Source organism: Orcinus orca, chromosome 19, assembly GCF_937001465.1.
Source record: "Orcinus orca chromosome 19, mOrcOrc1.1, whole genome shotgun sequence".
Lineage (NCBI taxonomy): Eukaryota > Metazoa > Chordata > Mammalia > Artiodactyla > Delphinidae > Orcinus > Orcinus orca.
Genome location: NC_064577.1, coordinates 41798230 through 41807973, shown reverse-complemented (window position 1 = coordinate 41807973; position 9744 = coordinate 41798230). Strand labels below are relative to the sequence as shown.

Genomic DNA, 9744 nt, shown 5'->3' with positions numbered 1-9744 from the left:
CTGACCTGAAAGTGTTTGATGTTCTGTGGCTTCATGGAGGCATGATGAGCTTGCGTCATGGGAGGCGAGGGAGCACAACTGTGCCAAGTTGTGAAAGGTGATCCCTCTTGATGGTGGCGTTGAAAGGGGTCTCTGGGTGTTCACGCAGCCCAGGTGGCCCATAGCCTGGTGAGCAGTTGTGTCTTTTTTTTTTGCGGTACGCGGGCCTCTCACTGTCGTGGCCTCTCCCGCCGCAGAGCACAGGCTCCGGACGCGCAGGCCCAGCGGCCATGACTCACGGACCCAGCCGCTCCGCGGCACGTGGGATCCTCCCGGACCGGGGCACGAACCCGCGTTCCCTGCATCGGCAGACGGACTCTCAACCATTGCGCCACCAGGGAAGACCAGCAGTTGTGTCTTTGAATGAAGAAAATGGTGCCCCTCCCTTGGGGTGGATGCAGCTGCAAAACAGGGTGCACTGCCCACAGCAGCCTTATTCACGGGCAGCCAGCTGCTGAGATTCTCAGGCGGAAGCGGCAGGTTACAGGGGGTCAAAGTGTCGGGCCAGGATTGGAGCGGTGCTGGCCCTGGCTGCCTTCCTGGGGGCTGACACCGAGGCCAGTTTTTACAGTTCTTCAGGTCTGGGAGCCCCAGGCTTATCACCCTGTGCCTGAGGGTTACAGTCTTTCTTGGCAGGTTTGACTCTTTTGGTTCACATTTGGTTGCTTCCTTCACCTTAAGCCAGTCCCAGGAACACTGATTCCAGCCTCAGTCACCTCACAGAGCCCGCCCACTCACCCCCCCTGCCTCTGCCTCACCCCCCAGCTCCCTCTGCTCCCCCTACCTTCCCCTCACCTCCTCTCGACATGATCAGCCTCCCAAGGGGTGGCACAGAGTTTCTTTCTGCATCTATGGATATGAGTGTGTGATTTTTTTTCCCCTCTTTTGCTTGCTCATGTGATGGAGTACATTAGTTGATTTTTGAATATTGAACCAAGCTTGCATACCTGGGATACATCCCACTTGGTTGTGTTGCATACTTTTTTATACATCGTTGGGCTCAATTTGCTAATATTTTGTTGAGGATGTTTGCATCGATGCTTATGAGAGATACTGATCTGTGGTTTTCTTGTAATGTCTTTGTCTGGTTGTGGTATTCGAGTGATGTTGGCCTCATAGAATGAGTTAGAGTATTCTCTCTGTTTCTAGCTTCTGAAGGAGATTGTAGAGAATTGGGATCATTTCTTCCTTAAATGTTTGGTGGGATTCACCAGTAGACTCATTGGGGCCTTATGCTTTCAGTTTTGGAAGATTATTAATTACAGATTCAACTTCTTTAATAGACGCAGGCCTATTCACAGCATTTCTTTCCAACTTCAACATATAGCATTTTCCTGGCTGCTGGGGGCAACTTGGTCTACATCGACCCTTCCAAGCGAAGGGATTCCAAGCCTATATATTGAGGGATCCTGAACTCCTCTCACGAAGGAAGAGGGAAAATCAAACAAACAAAATATGTAGTTTCTGACAGGGCTTTTTTTTCTTGTAGAGAATCTGTTACACATTCATTCAAAATACATTCATTGGGGGCTTCCCTGGTGGCGCAGTGGTTGAGAGTCCGCCTGCCGATGCAGGGGACACAGGTTCGTGCCCTGGTCCGGGAAGACCCCACGTGCCGCGGAGCGGCTGGGCCCGTGAGCCATGGCCGCTGAGCCTGCGCGTCCGGAGCCTGTGCTTCGCAACGGGAGAGACCACGACAGTGAGAGGCCCGCGTACCGCAAAAAAAACACACAAAACAAAACAAATCATTCATTGAATGTTCTTGTGTTTAGGCACTGGGATACCAAGATGAATGGGACAAGGTTCCTGCTCCCAGGGAGCATGCTGTCTATGGGAGTGGATGACTCATAGGCAAAAAAGTCCCCAAATCCCAGGCTGGTGCTCCCCAAATCCTACAAAGGAGGGGAAATGCTTAGTCCTCTCTGGTAGCCATTAGTCACATGTGGCTATTCAGCCCTTTTGATGTGGCTGGTCCAAACTGAAACGTGTCATAGGCGAGAAACACGATTCAGATTTCAAAGACTTAGTATGAAAAAAAGAATGTAAATATCTCATTGACGCTTTTTATATTGATAACATGTTGATAATATTTTATAGATATTGGGTTAAATAAAAGATACTATTAAAATTAATTTCACCTGCTTCTTTTCACTATTTGACATGTGTTTTATTAGTTTCCTGAGGCTGCTCTAACGAATTGCCACAAACCTGGTGGTTTAAAACATCAAAAATATATTCATTTGCAGGCTGGAGCCTAGAAACCTGAAATTGGGTTGTTGGAGAGAATCTGTCCCTTGCCTCTCCCACCTTCTGGTGGCTGCCCTGGAATTCCTGGGCTTGTGGCCACGTTGCTCCAATCTCTGCCTTGTCTTTACTTTGCTTTCTCCCCTGTCTGTGTTATCGTTTACCTCCATCTTATGAAGACCATATGATGACATTTAGGGCTCCCCTAGATAATCCAGGGTAATCTTACCATGAAATCCTTAACTTAATTACATCTGCAAAGATCCTTTTTCCAAATAAGGTAACATTAGAAAGTTTCAGGAGTTAAGACTTGATACTTTGTGGGTGGCCATTATTCAACATGTGACTACTAGAAAGTTTAAAATTACATGTTGATTATATTTCTGTTGGACAGCTTTGGGCTATAGTAACCCCTGTCTCCTGGCACCAGAGAAAGCGTCTCAGACTCAGAGCACATTCAAAGTGGAGGGGTATGGTGACCCGCCTGGGCAAAGTCAGAGAGGTGAGAAGGAGCCTGGGGTGCTCCCAGGACCATTGGAGTGTTCCCTGTAGCTGGAACTCAGGGTGAGGGTGGGAAGAATGCTGGGAGAAGAATCTGGAGAGACAGTGTGTATATAGTATCGACCTCCACCCACTCTTCTCCTAGTGAGCCTTCCTTAGCTGGAGAAGCTGGACCCTGACCACTGCGTTCCTCAGACTCTGTTGCTACTAGAGTTCTGATTAGGCAACAGGTTCTGTCAGTTGAACGGACTTGGGAACATGGCTTGTTGCTCAGCCTGGTTGTGGAGACACTGATTTTGGGGGGCGGCTGCCTTCTAGCATCCAGTATCCAGTTTTGTGGGTACGGAGAAGCTGTTGCTGAAATGGTCTCCTGACCCCTGGGTCAGTTAAGTGATGCTTCTTGAAGCCAAGAGACCCTGGGCAGCTCCTGAATTTTTACCTTCCTGACGGTGTCAGGGGAGGTGTCTCGCAAGGTGCGTCCCATGTTTTTCTGGCAGCCATTCCTGCCCGTGCAGCCTGTTCCTTTAGCCTTTCTGGTGATTTTGTCAGCATAGAATTACCTGCATGAAATTCCTTTCTGCTTAAATTAGCTCGTGTGGTTTCCGTTTCTCGCTGGTGAGTGATGCAGGTGGGCTGACCTAGGGGCTCAAGGGCATGGAGGTCAGCCTAAGCAGCCTGGTTTTTCTGCTGTGGGCGATGGAGATCCAGGGATGCTTTTAAGCAGAGCAGGAGCAGGGAGGGAGCGATGTGAACATCTTTGTGCCAGAGAAAAGATCATCTTGCTTCAGGGAGTTGCTGAACCCCTTGAGAGCGTAGCAGAGGTGTAGACCTTACTTTTCTCTGGGACTCTCTTCTCTGGGATTAAGACAGATGTCAAAGATTGGAGAGGGATACTCTTCGCTACAATGGGGCAGAAGATTGAACTGGTGAACCTCCTGAACATTCTAGGCTTTATTTGCAGCATGCAAGACTGAAATGAATAGCAGGAAGGGCTTCCCAACAGAGACAAGAGTGAGAACTTTGGTGACTAAACACCAGGCTCTGCATCAAGGCCCAGAGAGAGCAGAGCAGGTAGAAGGCCATGCCTAGCACTCTGGATGGCTGCATTTATACTTAGTTTCCATTGCCGATTTGCTGTGATGCTCCAGGAAAGACAGTTACCCTCTCAGAGCCCCTGAGCAGAAGGAAAGTCTTGTTTTCCTTCTGCTGCAGTGGGAGGGGTGAGAAGGGAAAGACTGTGGTCCTTCTTATCCCCGGGGAGGGGATTTTGGTCTTTATGATGGGGCTGCCCTTGCGAGGTGAAGTCTTCCTCATGTCTTACTTTTTTGTACTTGTGACTCCTTAGCTATAAAATGTGCATGCCTGAACCTCCACCTGTATGCCAGGTGAGGCCCAGTCTAGGGCCATCTCTGTTATGAATGTCCCCACTCAGAGCAGAGTGTTCTCCACTTGGCCTCCAATGCCAGAGCTGGAGGGGCCCCTTGGGCATTGCCATCACCCCGAACTCAAACTTTATTGTTCATACATCAGTAAACAATGTTGAACAGGCATCCCTGATACCTATTTGTTTATAAATTATATACATAGAACCTAATAAATCATAAACATGAACTATATACGTAAATATACAATAGCATGTACATTACATTACATAGCATGTACATGTACATTACATAAGTATATGTATTATAAAATATTAGGTACACTATAATATATGAATAAACTAGACATTATGTATATTATTATTTTGTGCACATTATAAAACTATATAACTAGAAATGAAAGAGGTAATAAAAACTGCTTTAAAGAAATTTTTATGGCGTTTCATTTTATAATGGCCTAAAATCCCTTTTTGCTCTCATAACGAGAGCGACACCATTGAATATCCTTCTTTACTTTTGAAGATCCTGGTTTCACACAGTGACTTGAATGTCTGGTACTAAGTGCGGTTTATTTCAATATTCAGTTTTAAAGGCTGTCACAGCTGAAAAGGAGGCCTCGTGAAAATATCTAGATCCAGACGGATGAGGTGCATTGTGGGCTCTGCTCATTAAACCATGACATTCATTTTTCAGTTTTCAATGCCATCCACCAATTATGCAAAGGTTCTGTTCAAAATTGACTTTCAAATTTCCATCTTCTCTCATGTCAATCAGTTCTTCCTGCAAAGAAATTGGAATATGTTGCATTTTAATACTTTCACCAAATGGATTTTACACTCACTCAAACTCTTCATTTGGAAGGTTTTTAAGCAAGTTAAAAATTCCTTTTTGTTTTCTTTGAAGGGTGGATATGAAAGATCTTGGGAACACACAAGGTTTTCAGCAATAGAATCATATAAACAATAGGAACACTTTTCAATGTTATCTCTAAATTCTCTCTCATACTATAGTCCTTCCAAAAAAAATTACTTCCTTAACGACTGTTTAAACTTCACCCTTATCCTCACGAAAAAAGATTTTACTTTTGGAAATCTCCGCTGGAGCACTCAACACGCAACCCTTGCTTCTCCTTCCTGAAATGTCAGATGAAATCGTGGCCTAGGATCAGGGGAAGTGTGTCTATTTTCTTGCCGTTTCTTGGCAGAAATCTTTTTAGGTCACTTGTCCTTTTCTAAGGCAGGTTAATTTAGTTTGAATCAGACACTGCAATCTGTGAATTCCACTGAACTGGGCATATGTAAATGGCAACATGTTCCCATAGGTTGGAAGTTGAGCGATAGAGTGAGGGTGCCTTCCTCAAGTTCTCTGCCGGATGGAGCGGCTGTACCTCCTTCCGGACATTGACTAATGTGGAGGACACGACTGACCAAAACAGACTGAGTTGGGGTGCCTGGGTCAATTTTCTGCTCTTTTTTTTTTTTTTTTTTGCGATATGTGGGCCTCTCACTGTTGTGGCCTCTCCCGTTGCGGCGCACAGGCTCCAGACGCGCAGGCTCAGTGGCCATGGCTCAAGGGCCCAGCCGCTTCGCGGCATGTGGGATCCTCCCGGACCGGGGCACGAACCCGTGTCCCCTGCATCGGCAGGCGGACTCTCAACCACTGCGCCACCAGGCAAGCCCTGGGTCAATTTTTATGTTAAATATTAGTAGAGCTAAATTCCTTTCTTACTTTTAGATAGAAAAACACGTGGACACATGTATGTTGAATTCTAAAATTTTCTTCCCCCTGGAAGAAAATGGATCATTCTGTGTAGGGTATGTGGTCAGACCTCCCTGGACTGACGGGTCAGCTGAGGTTCAGGCCGGGAGGGGTGAGATGTTGCTTAAGGACCCATTGCAAGTGGTGAGAGAATCAGACTGAGACTCAGGTCCTTGCCTTCCGGGGCTCTCCCCCAACCCGCACAGAGACATGTGGAGGCAATGCGGGTTGGTTACTGCAGCCCCATTCCCACTGCACCGGGTCCTGTGGCCTCAGGGATACCTGTTCTCCTGAGACCCAGGGCTGGGACCTTGGCATCTCCTCTCCTCTGCTCTCCGGGGAGTACACAGGGTGGGCCCCAGTGCAGGTGTGCACATGCTTCCTATTAGAACACCCTTTTCCTTTCCCACCCCTTCTTCCCTTGTGACAGACAGAGTCTGCATCCCTCTGACCAGGGCTAAGTCATGTGACTCCTCTGGACCAAATAATTTGTCCTTGGCTTTGGGACATAATTTGGTGATTTTTCTACCTCAGGGTTAAATCTGAAAGGAAAATCAGCCACCTGTATCCAGTCACAGACAGGCTGGGGGCTCAGCACTGCGACCCTCGAGCCTGCCCAGCTGCGGGGAGGGGAGGAGTGTGGCTACTCCTAGGGACATCAGCGCCTGTGCCTTACCCCTGGCCAGAGCAGCCAAAGCTGCTGGATCATCTGTCCAGGGCCTGGCCTGGAGAAGGGAGCCCTGGCCAGCTCGGGGGAGGCCGGGGGTGCTGCTGGTAACCCTGCATAGCCTGAGGCCCAAGGTGAGCTCATCGGATGAGCAAGGCCTCCTGCTAAGCCTAGTGGTGACTAAGAGGACACTCTGTGCTCTCACAAATCCCCGGCCCCTGCCAGTACGCCCACCCTGTCTTCACTTCTTTTTTTTTTTCCTTTTCAAACAAAATCACGTTTATTTCAATAGCTCCAAGTGCAAATACAGCAAGTCAGTACACAGAGTTTCAAGATACAGCTTTAAGTATAATGAAAACTTGATAGGCGAAAAAGAAAGGGTAAAGAGTAGAAATAAAGCTCAGTGTTTAAAAAATTCAAGTAACCTGAAACCCTTTAGACTAAAATAATCTTTCATCAATTCAGAAATGCCTTAATTTATAGATAAGAGTAGGACATTGCAATCAAAACGGACTTCTCAAAGAAAGAGAATCACCGCAAACTGGTCCGCTCCAGATAAGAGTAGAAATTCCCGGTGCTGGCTGTTTCAGAGTCAGCATTCACTCACACTATACAGATTGGTGTGGTCCAACCCGTGGCATTTGATCTTTAAGCAAATTCCAAAAAAGTGTTTAAAGTTCAATGCCACTAAGAGTTCTTGAAATGGCCACTATATATTTAAAAGGTTTGAAGACCAATTTCAGCTTCAGGCCTATGGTACAACTTGGGGAAAAGACATACATTAATATTCCTTCCATCACTAAAATCCTTTTTGTAAGGTTAGCAACATGGCCTTTAAAGCTTCCTCAGGGAAACTGTACTTAAACATATAAAAGTTCCCACTAGGGAGATAATTAAAAGTTGTTAATGTTCTTTTTATCACTTAGCAACCAAGACACATGTTTATTTCCACTCCCCAGAAAAAACGTTAGCTACTAGCTTCAATTCAGGAAAAGTGTAACTTGAGGAAGGTTTATGTGAGGTGTTTATTCAGTCTTTTTCTCAACCTTCTTCATCTTCTCATTGTAGGCAATAAATTGAGAGTCTGTTCCAAAAAGTCTATCCCACCATGTAAATGTCGAAGCATAGTTTCCAATGAAGTTCACGTGGTGGAAATTGTGATGCTGAGATAGAAAGGAATGAGATTTAAAGGGTTGAGAGGAATGTCATAAGCACTATGGACATCAACAGTTTCTGTAAAATAAACAGTCACCCAGGCCCAAAGAAGAATAACAGGATCACATAAAAGCATGATTCCAGGGTTTCCCTGGTGGCGCAGTGGTTGAGAGTCCGCCTGCCGGTGCAGGGGACACGGGTTCGTGCCCCGGTCTGGGAAGATCCCACATGCGGCGGAGCGGCTGGGCCCATGAGCCATGGCCGCTGAGCTTGCGCGTCTGGAGCCTGTTCTCCACAGCGGGAGAGGCCACAACAGTGAGAGGCCCACGTACTGCAAAAAAAAAAAAAAAAAAAAAAAAAAAAAAAGCATGATTCCAATGAAATATTCAGTTCCAAGAATTAGGGTTTCCAGAGGATGTGCATATTCACCTTCCATTCCAAATGGCGCCTGAAGCTCACGACAAATTTTATGAATATACTTATGTATTCTTTTGTGGTGTAAGAGCCTATGCAGGAAGTAGTGCCATGTATCCTCAATCACTGCACAGCCAAAGCATCTTGCCAAAAGCATGTACCATCTTGGCATTGTTTCCCAATCATAAGGAATATTGAAATACTCTGTAAAAGAATAGGTTCCACAAATCAAAGAAGCTGGACACAAAAATGATTAAAGAGAAATACTTTAAAATATTTCCATTGATTTTCCCACGTTTCTGCTTTATCCTTTTGAATTTTGTACTTTTTCATGTAAGGTATAGATTGAAACAAAAATCCAGGTAAACAGAACAAGAAATAAAGGACCTCATGAACTATGAGGGATCCCCATGTTGCAATCTGGAACTTTGTATAATTATTCAACATATAGTTCCAAGCATTTTAAAATGGTTCCTGCAGAGGATTCTCAGGTAAAAGTGAATCTCCAGGGGCTTCCCTGGTGGCGCAGTGGTTGAGAGTCTGCCTGCCAATGCAGGGGACATGGGTTCGTGCCCCGGTCCAGGAAGATCCCACATGCCGTGGAGCGGCTGGGCCCGTGAGCCATGGCCGCTGAGCCTGCACGTCCAGAGCCTGTGCTCCACAACGGGAGAGGCCACAACAGTGAGAGGCCCGCGTACCGCAAAAAAAAAAAAAAAAAAAAAAAAAGTGAATCTCCATATGCCACAGCCAGGGATGCTGAACTAAAGATGCTGATACTTTCATTTGTTGTCATTTTTCAAATCTCAGCAGACAGCCTTATAATTCTGCACACCACTGGGTCTGCGGCCGCCGCCTCCGGAGCTTCGCTAGGCACCCCGTCTTCATTTCTTGAGCTTAGTTCTGTTGTCACTGACGGTACCACGCAGCCCTTTGCATACAGCACCCCCGGAGCCACATGTGGCCAAAGCGTGTGGCATTCATGGCAACACCCATGTGTCTGTTCTTCAAATTCAATTCCTTTCCCTCCTGGGCACATAGTAAGACTACATTTCCCAGTGTCCCCTGCAGTCAGACAGAATCATGGGCTGAGTTCTGGCCAGTGGAATGTGGCTGAAGAAATGTAAACCATGCCATGTCCTGGTCTGACCTCTGAAAACTTCACCGCGGCTCACTCTCTTCCCCTGTCCGGTGGCTGGAAGTGGAGGACCCAGGGGAGGATGGCAAGGCCCTTACTACAGTGGGCTGTAAGGGGCTTGAGTTCCTGAAGAGCTATGAGTAACAGAGCCTATGCCCATTGCACCTGTCTGAGAAAGACATCTTTATAAGTGAAGGCATGGAAACACTGGAGTGGGTACAGCAGGTGACAGCCCGAGTAACAGTGTCTGACCCCAGATGAGAAGTCAGGGGGGTTGAATTCTTTAAGATTTTTTTTTTGGCCATGCCCTGTGGCTTGTGGGATCTTAGTTCCCCCACCAGGGATTGAACCCAGGCCCTCGGCAGTGAAAGCACTGAGTCCTAACCACTGGACCGCCAGGGAATTCCCAAATTCTTTAAGATTTTTTAGTGTGGGAGTTACAGGTTTAG

The 9744-nt window shown here is 46.7% G+C and overlaps 1 pseudogene; it reads right to left on the bottom strand.

Annotated features, from left to right (window-relative positions):
* Positions 1–7162: 7162 nt before the first annotated feature.
* LOC101271065 (methylsterol monooxygenase 1-like) lies at positions 7163–8665 on the bottom strand (annotated as a pseudogene).
* Positions 8666–9744: the final 1079 nt, after the last annotated feature.